Source organism: Lepisosteus platostomus, chromosome 21 (genome assembly GCF_059453375.1).
Source record: "Lepisosteus platostomus isolate fLepPlt1 chromosome 21, fLepPlt1.hap1, whole genome shotgun sequence".
Classification (NCBI taxonomy): Eukaryota; Metazoa; Chordata; class Actinopteri; order Semionotiformes; family Lepisosteidae; genus Lepisosteus; species Lepisosteus platostomus.
This window is the reverse complement of record NC_142631.1, coordinates 16,109,837-16,129,186: the sequence shown is the minus strand read 5'-3', so window position 1 is coordinate 16,129,186 and position 19,350 is coordinate 16,109,837. Positions and strand designations below refer to the sequence as shown.

The 19,350-nt window shown below is 36.2% G+C and overlaps 1 protein-coding gene across 2 annotated transcripts in view; it reads left to right on the top strand.

Annotated features, from left to right (window-relative positions):
* Positions 1-3,437: 3,437 nt before the first annotated feature.
* nek6 (NIMA-related kinase 6) overlaps positions 3,438-19,350 on the top strand; it is a 120,307-nt gene continuing 104,394 nt past the window's right edge. Inside the window, exon 1 of one of the 2 annotated variants that reach the window (XM_088614572.1) lies at positions 3,438-3,626. The gene's annotated coding sequence lies outside the window, so the exon portion shown is untranslated. Of the gene's footprint in view, positions 3,627-5,068; positions 5,091-19,350 lie in introns of those variants that run through there. The other variant, XM_088614574.1, reaches the window with a different exon arrangement.

The following is a 19,350-nucleotide window of genomic DNA, read 5'->3' as shown; positions in this document are numbered from 1 at the left end:
ACTGCACAAAAACAGTATGACAATGCAAGTGGATTTTAAGCACAAACCAATTAATTGTTAAATTATTTTTAGTTAAATTAATTATTGTTATTAAACATTGTAACACCAGTTGAATCACTAAGTATACTTTTGATATATAATAATACAATATATGGTTCTCTACGATTGAAAAAAATTAGAAAAAAAAAGTATTTTAAAACTTGCAAGACAGGCGTTTTTACAATGATGTATTCTCCATTATGTAACAAACATTTTTTTACATGCCTTTTAAAAACAGCTGTAAGTCTAAATGCATTTCTGCACGATTACAAAAAGCAGTTAAAATAATACTTGGTATAGAAACTATAGAGTCGTGTGATTAAATATAGTTTCCGTAGGCACACAGTTCCCAGAATTTATGAATCATAAAGCATACTTCTCCTTTTAGTTTGGCTGGAGAGCTCATCAAGTCTCTCAAAACACCATAGCATATCTCATACTGTGAATACTAAAAGGAATTTTGGTTATGTTCTTTTATGACTACTGCTACTCTATAATACAACAACATTTGTTTGCCATATCACACGTAAATATGTAGGACTGTGGACTTTAAGGTTTACATTTTATTGAAGAAGTAAATAACTATGGGACATGCAAGTATACCCACCTGACTGCATACCTGACCCCGATACCATAAATCCACCTGGGATGACCTGAAGCCTGTCCTGCAGGACCTGTGGCACATTAAAATCCAGGTTGGCTTTTGTAGATTTGCCCCCTCTGCCATCACTGCACCCCTTCTTCAATGTTCGACCAAAAAACAGCCCCATCACCAGCACTGATGCTACTGTAAAGAATGGTGCAGAAATGCACCAGTGTACAGAAAAAGTAAAGACATTCTCTTCATTAAACTGACTATATCCTTAACTATATGGAACTTTACAGTTCAACTAAGGCATATTCTCAGACAGTACACAACCTGAACGAAGGTTTAAGCATACCTGCAGCTCACGTTGGATTCTTCCTACTGCTGGCTTTGGCAATCTAACCTTTTCATTTTGGCTGAGCTAAGGGGTTACAGTGTTGGAAGTTCCCGGAGAATAATTTAGTTTGCAATCATAACTAAAGATTCCCCGACGGCCTCGCAGTATCACACAAGCTGTAGCGCAGTTCAGCTGAAGTGGCTGTAATACTATAACACCGTAAAGTTCTACAATTAGTGTAAGTTGAATTGTACCAAATGATTCCCGTGTCTGCTGCTGTAACACTGTGATACCTTTATAGCGGAACTGTATAAATTAATACTGGGACATGCTGAACTACTGGAGACATCTGTTGCATTTCTGAATTCTAAATGGGACATACTGAATTTTATAAAAATCTATGCAATGGCCCCTGTAATAAAGGATAATTAACATACCTAGTCACGATACATGAAATGCTGCCTGTTTCATTTTCACATTAAATTTTCCTGTGCACATTATCTTATGATCTGGCAGTTCATAAATAACCTCAACTGAGAGTATGATTTTATCTGATACATTATGGCAGTTTGTTATTTAACAGTTTAAGTACAAAATGAGTGGCACTCCTTAACCTCTCTCTGAAGTATCATTTAATGGACGTCAAGGAACTTACTGCTTTAAAAAAGAAAAACTTGCAGATGACAGATGGACACCAGCTTCGCCTATTATTTTTCTTAACCTCAGGATCACAATTGCATTTTCCCACACTGTAATTGGTGACTTCTTCAGTGCAGAGCAATGAGGAAAACTCCTTCTTGAGTGATCAGCTACATTTATAGGCAGACGAAAGCATTATTTTGCAGGGTGAAAGTTCTTGTTGATACACTGCACACTCTAACTTGGTCAGCATTCAGAAATGTGTCCCTTTGTAGTGAAGAAATGAGACTCAGTGGACAAACACTGCAGTGGCAAAAACTGTTGTCACACATATTTCATCTTGTAATCCATTAAGCCTACTGCTGTTGTAATACTTCAGTGATGCATTAAGATTGCTTAACTGCTTTTTACTTTTTTATACAATAATCATGATTACCTTGGTGTGAATTTGATCCATTTCTCTTAACTGATGAAACATTTAAAGATAAAAACTTTTTTTTAAAAAAAAATAGAATGTTATATTCCTTGGAGGATTTGTAGATGTTTAAATGATCAACAGGCGCACTTTCAGGAGAAACTGCTGTTTCATGTAAACAACAACATCAGGGAAAAACAAGCAAACAATGAATCTCATAGATGAATATTATTCTTGCTGGTTTTTAAGTGTCAGCTTTTGGGAGGAATTCTTTAACATACAGTAGTAAATGCCTCAGGATGTTTTCACTTAGCTCTACACAGGTGAATTGCACTGACACATGCCAAGAGCAATGTTCTGAGTTCACTTTAAGCTGACACTACACTGATTTACGAAATGATTTCTTCAGTTTGGTAGTACTTTTTTTTAGCTTATCAATGTTCAGTCCTGATGTACAGTAGATGTGTACATATTGCCAAAAAGTGCCACAGTCCATGCTATAAGTATGGAAAATAATAGTAAATCTAGTAGAATTCTATACGTGTCCATGCTGATATCACTGAACTATTCTGAAAGGGTGATATTATTAGATTAAAAAACACCTCAGATTGCTTTAGTGTTTTAGAGATTTTGTTAATGATGAGGAGCACTTGGACACAAAATAAATATGATGGCTTAGATATTACAACAATTCATATTAGCAGCTGATGTATAATTGACACCTGAGTTGTGGTCAAGTTGTTGAAGAAATGATGGGTGTGACTCTAAGACTGATAAACGACGTGCTTTATCAAATTACTCCAATTAAAGCGTATCGACAGCAGTAAAAGCAGTTTAAATAGTAGAAAACACATGCCTAGGCTTTCAGTTAAATTGTAGTCATATATTTATATACTGCTCAGAGCAGATATTATAATGCCTCATGGAGTCTAAGAACTTGCACAGCCGCGTTGGCATTAAGGACCAGATTTCAAATGTGTAACGCAGAGTCGTAATGCTAATATTTTAGTCTACTCAGGTTGTGTACGAACAGAAGTAACTCGATAGCTTAGAGCGTTCGACTTTAAAATGTGTTTTAAAATACTAATCACCGGACATTGCTTAAGAGTTCAAATATGCATACAATATTTTCTTTTGTGGTCAAAAGGTTAATTATACAACGACAATACTGTATATTTATACAGTATAAAAGAAACGAAGTACAGTTCCAGCATTCGCGTTTAGATAATATCGCTATGTGTTAACGGGCAGCTTTTAGCTCTCAAGGTTTCGCACCTAAATGTTTACAAACACGGAAAGTTATATAGTTATTCAATCGCCTGGCAAGTTGCAAGGGATAGGAGGCAAGCTTTCCTTGTTTTTCAAAAATGTAATTCCCCTCCCACCGAAGGAAAAGAAAAAGTATAGCACTCCTTCGGGCAGGCCTGCGTGGCATGTAAATTGAAACACGCTCTGTCAGAGAGAGAGAGGGAGTGAGAGAGTGTGGACTTTTGTACAGTTAAAACAGAAGTTGCACGACAAGGAATAATATTACCAGCATGCTCGACTTCTATAAGTTACTGTCCTTCATTAACAAGACAGTATAACTCGAGACTTCTGCTCAAACACAGGTAAGATTCCTGTTTTCCATTCCTCTTAAATATCGAAGATTGTTTAAACATCTGTTAAACTACCATATTTAAAACTTTACATTACTCGAACTGGCGACCAAAGGCAAAATGTTGAGCGACTGAAACAGACACTAGCTGCTGCGTGCACAGCTCCACGACCAGCGTCAAATAGCAGATTTTAGCCCTACGTGTTCGGTTTGCTTTTGTGAAGATACAAGCTTACTTCTTTGTGTTTGTTATTTCCTTCTTTAAAGGAAACAATCTGAGCAGTCAGCTGACCAGCAATTTTGTTGAAGCTGTGGGCACAGGACATACTGTAGCTCTGTCTCCCTGTCAGAAATGGATCATGTACTGTATATTAACTATGGATTATATTACTTCCAACAAAAACATAAGGTTGTAGTTTTGGAGTTTGGGAAGTAGTTGTTTGCAAAACAGCTTGCAGAATTGAACAGATCACTATACCTACTTTAGTTATATACCTGATATGCACTGTTTTTAGTTTCGGGAGAGAATTCACAAGCATTGAGAATCCGTTGTCAATTATTGAATATATATATATATTTCTGAAAGTTGTAGGTTCCAGAAATGTGTAGTTGCACAGTGCGAGGAAGATTAGCACGGTTAATGCGCGTAAAATACTAAACTCAGATTGAAAAAAATTAACTGGACAACAGGAGGCTTGAACGCAATAGATGGTGCCAAAAACTTTACATTCCTGGCGTTAAATTTTCTGTGGTGTGGTCTGTGGTCGCTTGGAATGCCCACAGCTAGTCAGTTTTTTTTTTGTTATGCTGTGTGGTAAACACACTTAACTATAGTACAGTTGAAATGTAACAACACATTAAACGGACTGTATCCAATGGAAACGTGCATTTAGAGTTACAATATGTACATCTCAGTAGTGTTAAAATAACAGGAACAGAAACAAAGGTAATTTGTGTTATACTTGTTCTACAGTAACTATATTATATTCACTGTAGGGAAACTGGTAGTTTCTGACAATCCCATTGCATGCAACAAATATCTTCATCCTGCTAAAAACCTTTCTGACAGGATTCCCATTTAAAATGTAATGGGCTTGTTTTATTACCGTAAGAGCAGTAGAGCTAAGCATTTAGAAAAAAAATCCTGAAAGCTGTTGATTAACTGGCACAATAATTGAAAAGGCAGTTAGGACTACTTAACAGCTCTGGCGTACTGGGTTCAATTCTGCCCTGGAGCTACTTCTGTGTAGAGTTTGCATATTCACCCTGTTTTCTGCAGTGTTTTCACTAGGAAAATTAGGTTCCGCCTTCCAAAGACGGGCAAAGTTAACTGGTGTCTCTAAATTGTTCCTGTAGACTTTTTTGCCCACAGTCTTCCTGTCCTGGGTGTAGTACAGTACCTTACGCCTTGTGCTTCTGGAACAGGCTTAATAATTCTGCAATCTTTACTGGGAAAAATACCTTTCAGATAATAGAGGTAATTAAAACATCATTACTGTTCATCTTGCGGTATGAAGCACAGTTCGATTCATGCAAGGAAAAAATGTAGTGTATTTTCAAGTGTTCTGCTAAAGTTACAGAAAGCTTAAGGCTATTTCAGAGTGGTCAGCTATCTGATAACTTAATAAATACAAGACAATTTGAATATGGGGTAGTTTCAGGAAGAATGTTTATCAGGTTAAGCAGGTTTCGATAAAGAAATTCTCAGTAACGTAAACTGAAATGGTCCCTTTTTTTCAATTAATGGGGTTTGCTTTATAATAGTTTATTTTATTAAATAGTTTATTATTGTATTAATAAATAAAGGACTCAAAAAGAGCAAAAGATGATCTCATTATGAGCAATGTACGATCAATGCCAGGAGCAAGTTAAATGGATTTGTATGAAATGCCATAGAATTGTTATTGTTAGTTAATTAAAGTTGTATGAATTGCTAATGCACATCAATTATGAGAGCACACTGTGCATTTTAATAGATGGTTTGGCTGAGTAATTACTCATTTACTGTTACATGTTCATTAAGTGTGAAATTGATGTTGATTATCAATTAAGTCTGTAGAGCAGTATTAACTTGAGGGCACTGTCGTAATAAAGATAGATTGCATCAGGAAGTGTTTGGCAGTAGTTGATTTTCGGCGCGTGGTCATCTGACTCATTGAATTGTAGTAATAGAGTTAAATTTCAAGCCTTACATTTTAGGTGTAGCTTTATTTGTGTATAATAAAAAGACTTTCCAGTTTTGGACACCATCTAATTAAATTTAAAAAATCACTTCTTTACAAGATGAGAATCCTGTTTGAAACCCAGAACATTTTACACAATTCAGCATGTAGCCTGATGTAGCCTGATGTTAAAAAATATTACCAGACTTGGATCACATTCGGAATGTTAAAAACTCACCTACTAATAATGCTCCAGCTTTTATTTAAACCTGTTTGAGGAAAAAAGGTTGATGGTTGATGGTTTTCATTACATTTTTAATGTGACTTTTAACATTTAAATATTAGTACTGTAGGTGGTTTAATTGCACAATTTAGGAAAAGCTGATTTGGTCAAATTCACAGAACATCAAGGATTATTCCTGGGCCTTATTTTTAAAGATAAAAACAATGGTATCTGATTATCATTTCAGTTTTTTCATTGTATGTGTAGGGGGGCTACAGTAACTGAACCATTATAGAAATAAACAAGACTGATGCTACCTGTATGTGCTGTTGTTTTTCATTTAATTCAATTCCTGTTTCCCTTTGTTATAATCAAGCCCGAAGTTAATAATATTAACAGTAATAATAGTAATAATAATAATAATAATAATAATAATAATAATAATAATAATAATACCTTAGTATTTATAATGTTGTTATCCAAAATAATTGGGATTATTGTTTATTAGTAATACAATGTTTACAACAGTGTGATCATTTGTGAAATATCTAAATGAATGGAACTGTCATTCTAGTCAAAGAATTGTGTTGTTGCTTTTCCCTGACAACTGGTTGTTCAGAACAAGGACATCAGGATCAAGAGAATGTGCAAGTGAAAGATTGGACGCCTCGCTGTATTTCTTAACTGAAACTGTGGGCAAGGAAAAAGAAAACTTTTAATTCTATTTGGGACTTCTTAATGGGTGTCCGTCCAAGAAAAAAGGTTAGAGACAGTAGGACCATAGTAGATTTGTATCATAAAGCATTGTCCATAATGAGAATCTTGAGGTACCGTCAAAAGTCTGATACTGAATTTAGGGCTCATCTGGTCCTCCATCCATCTGACTTCACTCGCTCATCTGTAGGTGAATCCATGCCTGATAAGGCAGAGGTTAGCGCTATGTGCAGGATCTGGGATTGCTGAAGGCCAAAGCTATGGCCCCATAGTCTTGCTAAATCAGCAGACTTGTATTTCATAGTCCTAAATAAACTTGACCCTAATTCAGTTTCTGTCCTCTGCTCTTGGTGTAATGTCTGAGATTGCAGTCATTCTTGGGGTCGACATGAAGACCCTTTGAATCCTTGAGTGCCACCTCCTGTGTTAAGCAAAGAGACTGACATTGATGTCTGTGTAAACACTGAAGTCCAAGTGGGAAGGGGCTGTGCTGTTAGTCTCCTTGGCTCTTCTGGGATTTGTTTTTTTAACTTCTGCGACAGGTCTGAGAAAGCATCGTGAAACAGTGTGTCTTTTGTTCATGTTGCAGAACAACCTCTTTCGCTGAGGATATTGCGCGACAAGTCATACCAGTTGTATCAGCTCGCACACCTGATTGCTAGCCGTGTGGCCTCTTGCTAGCAGTGATAGCTGATGTCCGTTAGGCACACTGATACACTTGGGGGTAAATCACAGGTAGTGCTACAAGTCTTTGTGTGTTTTCTATTGAGTGAGTGTGCCACATTGCAAGTCTTCATATGCTTGGCAATTTCTAAAGAATACTTTAAGGGAGGATGAGATTAATTTCAGAGGATTTCCAATTTTTGTGGCAAATAACAATTTAAACAACATAGGAACTGAGAAAACATAACATTCTCCAACTTTACCTTTGTCTTCCATAGGGAATATTCCCCTAAAAGTAGCTTCACCCACCCCTCACAAGACTCTAGATGGGCTCCTCTCCTTTAAACCTATTTACGTTGCTATGTTATCTGGATGAAGTTTTTTGTTTAAGTAGTACCTAAAAACTCACCAGCTGAAGACTGTAAAAACAAGAAACCGAACTGTTTTTGCTTAACTTGCATTTGTTTATGGTTTCTTGTGTTTTTCAAGATGTGAGACACCGTCATAATCTGATGAAAAAGGGAAGTGAAAACACATTTTATAGTCAAGCCTTTAAAGAGGGCTGAACATACTGAGGAAGAGGATTTACAGTATCTTGTTGTTCAGATTTCACATCGGGAACACTTTCTAATGGCTGTCTTAATGCCTGTCCATAGACAATTCATGTTGCTTAACAGCAAAATTATGAACTCCCCCATCCACTTACTGTATGGTAACTGCATATGTACTGAGTTTGAATACAGTAGGAAACAGTATACTGTTAGTGCACATAGAATTACATTTAAATCAGAGTTACAGTGTTACAGAGTTTAACTTATTTTTTTGTTTACTATAGCTGTACTTTGTGAAAAAATTATTAACCTAACACAAGGAAAATAGCATTAGAAGTGCTTCTTGATGTCGGATAATAAAAATGTTTTTCCACCCGAGGCATTTTACGTTTTACTAGAAACGTGAGGTGTGGGGCTACGTTTAAGCTCATTCGTTTATCTTTCCCAGACGTTGTAGAACAATGAACACTGTTAAGGTCAGAGTAGTGTGTAGTTGAAAGGATAGGTATGTTTGGACATACCTTAGTGATTGCCTTCTAAATTTAGTCACGTGTCAGCTGTTTTGGAATGACTCCAGCTACATGTGGCTGACCTTAGGGTTAACTTCAGTAATTTAATTTTTATTGTTGCAGTGTTGTGTTTTCTTCTTTTGCTTGAAGACCCCAGTCTCATCATAGTCTTGTATTAAGGAGCAAATTTCATTTCAGAAATGAAATGAAGACAGAAATGTTAGATGCATTTGTTTCTTACAGCCATCAAAGCTTTTTTAAGGGCTTTTTGAGGACAGTACAAAATTTGTTCTTCACAACATACCGAGGTCTGATAATAAAAATTAAATTTAGGTTGTAACTATAGGGAGTGCTGAATGCTTATGTTGAAGTCGTTGTCTTGAAGAAGCTTTTTTGTTTGAGCTGTCCGTTTGAACATGACTGAAGGAATCTACCATCACACAGTAAGAGCCACTGCGTTTGTGAAGCATCTGCGTTTCAGCTTAATGAATCCAGTTGTATTTACTTTTCAGTATTTCACTTGTTCTTTCTGTTTTCACTTCTTTTCTATTGCTTTTACAATTGTACTGGTGTTCTAGTTCTTTCAGAAGTATAATTTACTGCTGTCTGAAAGCTTAGCTGTGATTATATCACTTCTTTGGTATGTCATGGTTGAGCAAAAAAAAAAATCTATTAAAAATACAAAACCTCTATTTAAAATGTGGCTTAAATATGGCTCATTGCTCTCTGACACCTTCACAGTATAATCATATTCTTGGTGCCATGTGGTTGCAACAAGTTCTCCCTTATAGGCTGCAACTGTTCTTTTATATGAACATTTCAGCTCTGGAAGCCTGTAACATTCTAAATCATTTGAAGAAAATCTTACTCATAACAAGGAAAAACCGCTTTCCTGCATTCGGCCCATCTGTCATAAAGCTAGCGCACCATTTACTGTAGGTTCCATACGGCTGCAGTTTTTTTTTAATTTGGAGGCCCTTAGAGTGTCCATATGGCTGCTCTTGTGCACGTTGAGGAAATGCTTTATGAAGCTATTAAAAGATATTATCCACCAAGTCTTGCAGCTTTTTTTAGCAGTACTGCAGTAGTTAAAAAACACAGCCATTGTAGATACATTTATGTGTACAGAGTGGGGTTGCTGACACAGTGCATGACAGGGGCCAGAATGTACTCTATCCTTTACTGGTGGACTTTGCAATGGTCGAGATGCAAAAGTAACTAATGCACTTAATGCAGTTAATCGTATTTTTCTGCACTTTTTTCTTGAGATCTTTTTTTACCTTTGCGAATTTGGGTGGTCGAGTGAAAGTGACGCTTATCGTTTTCTGCTTTGGCAGATCACAGCGTTCAGCATCAGACATCTTCAAGGAATCTGTCCTGTGCACATGAGGCCTAAGCACAAATGAAAAGAAAGTGTTTATTTGTGATGCACACTCACTTTCAATTTGAGTCACCTACTGTATACTAGATGAAAATATGTAATTAAAATGCAATCAAAGTAGAAACTGAATGTATATTACTGGTGTTTAGAATTACAGAAACATTATTCTAAATAATGAATGATTTCCCCCCAAATATGAACACACATAGTCGTTAAAAAGGCAAGCAAAGGTTACAGTGAAAAATATACCACAATCTCCATTTTGTCTGCCTTAGTTCTAAATTGTTATTTGCTAATCACTTTGCCTTACCACTAAAACCTGGGTATTAGCTCAGGAGTGATAAAGACCAGGTATGCCTAAAACTTTCTTCTCTGGCTACCACCTGTGGAGCAGTTATAGACACCAGGCTTCCCTACTGCCAATGGGAAAAATAACAGTTTAAGACATGCTGTACATTTAAATTACAACTCTGCAAATAAGCTACATTCTTCTTCTGTATTTGAATACAAACAGAAATTCTTAGGACTTTAAAAGGAAAAGACACTACCAGAGCTTTCAGGCATTTCTATCCTGTTTAAATGTTTCGTACATTTAGACTTTCTTTAAAGTATCAGTCTGTGGTATACAGAAAGGAGAGATTGTGCTTTCAACTTGTGTATCCTTTTCTCCACTCTCTCCCTACCTCTGCACCAGCCCCTTGGTCTCTCCTCTCTCTGCCCAGGAGGTCAGCCCCATGCCCAGTGGGTTAAACTGAATTTAATGCAACTAAATCACTCAATAAGCATTTGCAATACCCTTACTTAATTCTTGGGTGCTGTTATTCCCAGTGCATTCATTGACTGAACAGCAATTTGAATATGATGTTTTAAAATAAATTTCAATATAATGTATCCCTTTGTAAAAGACCTTGCTTAAAATGAAGATCTTTATTGTTTTTCCATAACAAGATTCTTGTTTCAGGAACACATGAAGTAATATGAGGTAATTCATTATTTTAAGTAACTGGCTGATCTTTGTGCCTGTTGTTCAGGTGGTTACTAAAATGAAATAAAGGGCTGTGCTGGAACTCTACAGTAGCTTGCAGGAGAACAAAAAACGATGATTAACTTCTAAAAGAATATGTGTTTAATATGAAAATACTTTGCCAGTATTTGTTGGTTACGTGAACATTTTCTGATTGCTTGCTGTTTGATTTTCTTGTTTTGGCCTGTTGCAGAAAGAGAGGTTTTTTTTTCTCAATGTCCTTGTGATTGTTCTGTAATGAATAATCTTTTTTATAGTCCATTTATTAATTACCTGTCTGCTGTTGTATTCTGGCAATGAAATGGATCAGTCATGCCAATAAATTCCTTTGAATTTAATTGATAGGAGGGGTTGCCTGTCTGTCCTCAATTTGCTGAGATCACTGCATGTCTAGGAAACCCTATCAACAATACCCAACAGAAATAATATTAAGAACTCCTTGCATTTGTATAGATTTTCATTCAGTAAGGAATAAAAGTGGTCTTTTTGGAAGAGTGGATCCCATGGTGATACATAAAACTCACCTGGCTGATGCACAGCAGCTCTTCTGTGCCAGCTCTTACTACACAGCAGGTCGGTTAAACTGAGAAATTGTTTGATCATTTCATCTTGGGGGAGAAAATTAAGTTTGCTAGCAGCCAATTTAGCTTGGTCATGAGGTAAGTAGAATCACCTCATTAAAGTAGAATCTTTAATGACCACAAGTAGTTAAGACCTCAGTGTAAGATCTCACTGGTATCTCCTTTTGTCCAGTGCCCTCTGTTACTATTCTAGAGCATTTGGGATACCTAACTAGATAAATGTTATACTGTATATACAGTATACTCACACATACATAGCCAGTGATAGCCATGGAATAGTCTCCTTGTGCTTCTTTGAGATACTCTATTCCAATAAAATTAGGTCACCATTGTCAAACAAGTGCAGTTCCATCCTAACTGCTGATGCTGAACAAACACTTATTGAGCTCAGTTAGAATCACAGGGTCCTCTGCTGTTTATTCAGCCTGAGAACATTGTGACTTGTTAAATATTTTGATGAAATGGATCTGAATTCCTGCCCTTTTGAAGTATCTTGCCACTGAAAGGAGGAGAGGGTTCCCAAGTTCGAATTAGATCTTACAGTTGTAATCACCGGTCATAATTCCCTGTTCGGAAATGTCCAGCTGTAATGTGATGAACAAGATCGTTTCAACAAATGCAAAGATTCTGGGGCTAATTGCGTATTTCTTAATGTGGTTCTTGCCTCACTTTTCATTAAATAACTGAAGGGCAGGAAGAAGTATTTGCAGATCATATCAAACATTTGACACTGAGTACACAATTGGTTTCCTTGCCTTGTAATAAAATTTATTATGCTGGAAGGAAACTTAAAGAGGCCATTGACACACCAGAAGAATAAACATTAGGACCTTCCTGTCAGGCAAAGTTCTTACCCACAGTGTATTGGACCTGTAGAACATTTTGTTTCCCAAAACATAACCTTTTGTTCAGTTAAATAGTTTTTTTTCTGTGTACAATATGTACATTCAGTTTTTTAGTTTTTATAAATTGTCTGCTTTAGGTTTGATGCTGATAATAAATTTAGCACCCAAATCTCCATGTATTCTGTCCTCAGCTCCTTTAAACAATTATTGCTCACCAAAAAGCGATATACCATAAATGCCTCTTAATAGGTTACCAATTAGTGACATACTGTGTAAACACAGGTGGGAACTGGACCGGATTAGAGATTCCCATGCTTAACAGAAGCCTTTTGCCCAAGGAAGTACATCTTAATTTCTTTCCTGTGCTCAAATCAAATCTTCAACCACCAGCCAGTACTTAATAGCAGCTTTCCAATGGGCACAGTATATACTGTATAACCATTTAGTTAATTGAAAGCCAACAGCAATTTGCCAGTGGTGGTGGGCAAATTGGAGATTTGATTGAGTTCAGTCTCTTAAAAAAAAAGGGTAATCTGGTCTGAGATTCTTTGTGGAGCTCTAATCTGTGGTTTCGAGAATGCACGTGTTGCTTCCAGGAAGCTGAAGTTTTCGAAAAATATCAGGGTTATGGTCTGTTGGATCAATACTGTTAAAAGACTATACAAATCAATGAAATGCTGTATTTGTTCATTAAGACATATGAAGAACCTAAAAACCTTTCCAATTTTTCAGGACTGATTAAGGTCCTTTAGAAGACTGAACTAGTTGAGTGCACAAAAATGTATCTTCTGCAACTGTCCTTCAAAAATATTTTTCAGCAGACCGTGGATGTGATCTTCAATGTCCATTTTATGTTGAATGCAATGCATTTTCTATTTGAATGTGTCCTTAAGGGGTTGTGCACATTTATAAGGCTGTGTGATTTTCTTAAATTTAGTTATTTTCAACACACGATTGTTAAAATAAGGAACAATTAAACCCCCTTTATGATGTTATTGCTATTAAAACTATTTGCAAGTATCTAATAAAAAGTTCTCTCATTTTATGAATGTTCCTACTAATTTGAAGTTGCTATGCATCATCTGGTAAAGTGGGTCTAGGCAAAATAAGGTAACACAGATTTAGTTAAGTTTTAGAGGCTTCAAGCATGTCAAAGAATTTAATACTGATGAAGTGGACCGAACTGTATGAGTATGACATCCCTTTGACATCTGTGTGTTTCCCTAGTTAGTATAATCACTGTGATCTGCTTTGCACCAGTTAAATCATATTGTATTTACTCAAATTATAGAACATGACAGAATTTCAATTTTGAAATATACCACCACTTTACAAGAACTGAACGCTGCTCTTAAAAATCACTAAAGTAAGAGTGTTGTGTAACAGCATTGTCAGAGATACTTTTTGACAGTTTACTGCAAAGTTCAAACATGAAAAAAGAAAATAGTTCTTGTACCTGGGAGTTTGTATTTTGGAGAGGGGTGCAGAGAATTGACAGGGTAGATCTACAGGACTGTCTTTAATGTCAATGTGCATTCTGTGAATAAAGATATTATATACTATACACTTGAGTAAGACATGATGGAATGGAAATGTGTTATTTGTATTTGCACAGCATTCACTGCCTGATACCTAAAATGCATTGCATTACAAAAGCACTTCCTGAATGAGCAGGGTTTTTTTTTGTATTTTTAAATCACATTTGGGCTCATTAATAATAAATCTATCATCAAGAGACAAGAGAAAAGTAAACAATACAAATGCTTCTTTCATCATGAAATAGGATTGTCTGAAATACCAAAATAGAGTTAGACATGTTAAGGACAATGTATACAATTCCGTTATTAAACTACTGTACTTACTGCAATCTTAACACCCAGCGACATCCATTCCTGTTAAGACAAATGTCAGCTGTGAGTTGTTTAAAATTTGAGCACTGTGACTGGAAAACAGAACTGGACACTAAAAATAGTAAACAGTTTTCGCTGTATTATCTTTCAGGATACAGACTAGTAATAACTTGCTCCTGTATTTATTACTACTACTATGTTTAGTTTCTGGAAATGTTGACTTTCTGCTGCTAGTAATGTAAGGTGACCCTTAGAATTGCAGATTTCTCAATTTTTGAATAGCTTAGTTTTCACTACATACTATTTAGCATGTCCTAGTGTAGTATTAAAAATGTGATATGCTGTTCTTTTATACAGTAAATTTTCCTGCAGGGAAAGATTAAAAAAGATGTGAAAATGTTTATTGTTGCTTTATCTGTGAGACTAAAATTGCTCAAGGTTCTTGAGATTAGGTGTTGCAGTTCCTTCACAGAAGATCATGTTAAGTAGGTGAAATATTGAAAGGGTAATATTACTCTGTTATGAATGATATTTTTATGAACATTGCTAACATTTCAGGTACTGTAACTTGAAACCCTTCCAGCATTCTGAGAGAATATTCTATAGTAAAAGAGAAATCTCCTCTGTTGTCTTCTGGTCTTCTGTTCTGTACTGACAAAATGTATCGTCAACTGTATTGTTAAGCACCTTGGGGCAACCTTGTTGTGAAAGGCGCTATATAAAAATAAATTGAATTGAATTGAGAAATGTGTAAAGTTCTAGTGAAAGAGTCAATACCCTAATGTAGAGAAAATGCTAGTTGTTGCAATCCTTTGTTTATGAAGTTTTTCTTTAGTGATTCCAAGACCCAAAGTAGCATATAAGTACAGTATCCAAATTATATCTTATTTTTATTAACATAGTTAAAAGAACTGATCCTCATCTTGATGTTCTTACTAAATCACTGTTCGTTTCATTGTTTTTCCAAACACACCCATTGTGAAAGGTTAGATGTTCTAAGTTTTAGGCAGTATTATAAACAAGTGGTCAGTATGATTCATTGTGCTACTTCCCTATAAATGAATGAATCACTGTAATGAACTTGGGAAGCTGTAAGAGATTTTTTTTAACATTCATTAGGATGGGGAAAATGCGAAAGTTCTAATCCTCATTTTTGCTCTGTTAGTCCTAGGAAGTCCTTACTGGAAAGATAGTGATTTTTATCGCCATGTCCATTGGAGTTCGACACTGCAACATCTCTGTTTAATGGTGCAAATCAGAGAAGATATTTACAGTGGCGGGAAAGCTGTGTAGGAGGACTGTATTTAAACAAATCCATAAATGACCCTTTCGAGAAATCGTGGTGTACCATAATGATATATCTGCTTTTATGAGCCTGTAGCTTATTGTGCAATCCGGTGGCAGGCGTTGGTTTATTTTTCAAAGCCCTTCTTTCATAATAGATCTGTGATTTATCAGGTTGCCCCTCCCTTTTTTTTTAGAAAAGGGAATAGTAAGCAGCATAATCAGATTTTAGATTTTATTTAAAATGTTTATAATTTGTGAGTGAATATGGCAGCTTTTCAGCCTTTACCTATTTGATTCTTTCGCTTTGTAAATCAGCAAGTTAGAGAGCCATGAAACACAAGCATTTGCCAAATGGTTTAAATCCATCGGTTAGAAGCTTCTTCCGATTCAGGTGCCAGGGAGGGTACACCCTGGATGGGACGCCAATCCATCGCAGGGCAGACACAGACATGCACAGACTAACGCCTCAGACCATTATTCCCAGAAGTCACGAACTGTAACCTACCAGTATGTTTTTCGGCTGCTGGAAGAAACCAGAGCGTTCTGTGGAAACCGAAGTGAGCACAGGGAGAACATGCAAACTCCACACAGACAGCACCCCAGGTCTGGAGTTGAACCCAGGGCGTCAGTACTGTGAGGCAGCAATGCGAACCACTGTGTTACTGTGCCGCCCGCAAGAACTTTAATATTTTGTTACATTTGTGAAGTATTAACGAATACAAAACTAAAATGCTACACTCTTAACTTCAAATAGGGAAACCATCCCTTGTTTGACCTTTCCTTTTCCTGATTTGGTGCAGCTGGCAGAAGGATTCTGAACAAAAGACAATACTTTTGGCTTCCAAAGAGAGTGAAAATAGTTCCAGTAATCCAATCTTGTTTAAACAATAGCAGGAATTTTTTTTTCAGTCAGACAAACTTGTATTGCAGATATGCTAGGCGTAAATTATCCTTGAAAATGTTACCCAGATATCTCATTTTTGTTAACTTGCAAAGACTGTTAGGAGACTTTGAAGCTCAGCTAATAAATGGTTGTTTTAAATTGTATCTCAGTGAATTTGTGAATTTGCCTGTGGTTTCTATAAACTCATTATCAGGAAATGTGAGACATTGAACGTGTGATATAGATGCAAATATAAAATGATTATTTTTTAAAATATTACAATAGTATCATAATGATGAACACAATAATACAGTAATTCGTCCTTGTACAACATTTGAGAATTTTTCAGAGTATATTGAGTTTACAGCACGCATTGGGTATACATAAATTAAAGCAAAAATTAATAAATCCAAATGCATTTTAAGATTAGTTATTAAAATTGATGACCAAAAGTATTGTCTGTGTACATTGTACTATACTGTGTATATAAAGCTGTGTGCATTGTTGACATTTCTTGAAAATATCATTCACCACATAGAGAGAAAAAGGTGCTTAAGAAACTGGTCATCTTCTTCTGTCATTTTAAATAGATTGAATTTAAAGGAGAAAACAAGTCTTTTAGAGAAAACAAGTTTAAAAACTGCAAGTAGGTGTCCAACTGGCTACTCATTTAAAACATATTTATCATGTTCATATAAATCTGGCATCACAGTGGTACAGTGTTTAGCATGGGTGTCTTGCAGTACTGGGGTCCTGGGTTCAATTCCAGACCTGGGGTGCTGTCTGTGTGGAGTTTGCATGTTCTTCTCATGTTCGTGTGGGTTTCCGCCAGGTGGTCTGGCTTCCTCCCACAGTCCAAAGACATGCTGGTAGGATAATTGACGTCTGGAAAATTGGCCCTGGTGTGAGCCTGTGTGTGTCTGAGTGTGCCCTGTGATGGACTGGTGTCCTGTCTGGGTTGTACCCTGCTTTGTGCCTGTTGCTTGCAGGGATAGGCTCAAGTTCCCCCTGAATTGGGCTTTTTTGGGGGTCATTTGGCTCATTAGGTAGATAGTGCCATTTTGAACCAAGGATCTCATCGAGGCGTTTCTTGAAGGAAGCCAGGGTATCCTCTTCAACAGCTTGACTGGGTAGCTTGTTTCCTTCTCCCACATCCCTTTGTGTGGAGAACTGTTACTGCTTTCAGTGTTGCTGCGAATTCACTTCCGCATAGTTTCCACTCTACCGTCTTCTCTACTGTGTCTAACTGTTTATTTTGAAGACGTCCACTATCTGAGGGTTTGGAATGATTGTATCAGATCCCTTCTACTTGTCTTTGTTCATGAGTGAAAAAGTTGAGTTCTTTTATCCCGTCAGTGTAGGTCATTTACTTACATCCTGGAAAGCATCTAGTTTCTCTGCTCTGGACTTATTCCAGAGAAGCAATATATTTTATTAATGTGGTGTACAGATTTGTACACAGTATACTAAATGAGGCTTTACTAGTGCATAACATAGTTTTAACAAGTGAGTCATAAGATTTGATCTACAATAAGATAAGAAAAATGGGTCTTTAATTTTCTATCCAATTGGGTTTCAAATCTGATGACTTTAATTTGCTTTAATAAACTTGAGTAATATGATCTGGACAATAGCCAAGTAGCCACCCTACTGGAAATGTTCAAGATGCAATCTCTGTCATTTGTGAGCAATTAATTTGGATGACCTCCATAAAAACTGTTTTACAGCCCTCATGTTTTACACTGCATGAATTCGCTGTAATGTAAAGTGAGTAAGCAAAAGTACACAGAGTTGAAAGTTGATTCATGATCATTCGACAGAAGTCAATAAATGAGCACTAGTAAGTGATGAAGCATGCTGTGACTCAGATAACTTTAATGCAGCTAAAGGATAATTATCAGTTTAAATTAACAGTTTGAAACAACCATATAGTAGAGGTAATTAATTATCACATTAATAGTAGGATATGAAAACATCTTTAATGTATCAGTGAAGAAATGCAAAAACAAAAAAAGCAATTGGACCTTATGAAGTCATTACTTCGTATGTTCAAGAAAAGAAAGATGTATAGTTGACCTTAATCTAGAGCAGGGCTTTTTAATTGCATTGCAGATTTGTGCTCCAACTGGCTCTTTAATTAATTGATAGTATAATTAGCACAATCAATATAGTAATGTCAGTGGTGCTGTAATCAAAGCACTGCAGTGGAATGGAGTTGAAGCTGGAGAATGATCACAGCTAAGAGGCTGTCTTCTTACTTTGGAAGAAAAATGAGAGAGAAATTCTTTGCTGACTACTGAGTCTGTACTGCTTTCTAATCAGCCTGTACAGTATATTATAATAAAAATGGCGGGCAGTTAAAATGAGATTTATGATGAGTGGTTCTTCAGGTGTTGTTGAATCTTAAAATGTTTCAGCCTTCCAGAGTAATTTGCTTGATTTTGTTGTTGTCCTTTATTGTTAGTTTATTGTCTTACCCATCAGTCTTATACATGGAATAAGGTGTATACAGTACATAGAATCAAACACAGTAAGCGTGTTGGACACACTGAGCTCTGATGGAACAAGTGACCTTCTAATCATAAAGCGTTCTTTTGTTCTGAAACCCCATATTCTTTAGTTTTGAGTATAAAGCTGTTTTTGTTTTAAGGTGACCTTTCTACTCTTAAATCTTAACTCCTGTTAAGATTTTGACATTTGGAAAGCAGTTATTGTAGACCTTCTGTCACAACATGTGAGTCAGATACAGTATCTATGAAGCCTTAAAATCTGTGTGCACTACTTAACCTACAGTACAGTATTTTCTCTTCTCTACTTCACTACCAGTAATAGGTCAGAAAAATATACGACATTTTAGGTAAGTTAAGCGTACATACTAATTTTAATTTCCTAAATTCTCTTTATTTTCCCCAGCATGTGCAGTTGTTAATCAGGTTAACAATCTCACCACAAAGATAGTCATCTACTTTCCTGCTTCCTTATTTTATTGATCCTTTTCATGATTCAGCAACTTAATATTAACTCAGGGGGTGAAGGTGGTTGCAGCTTTTGAAGAAACATTTCT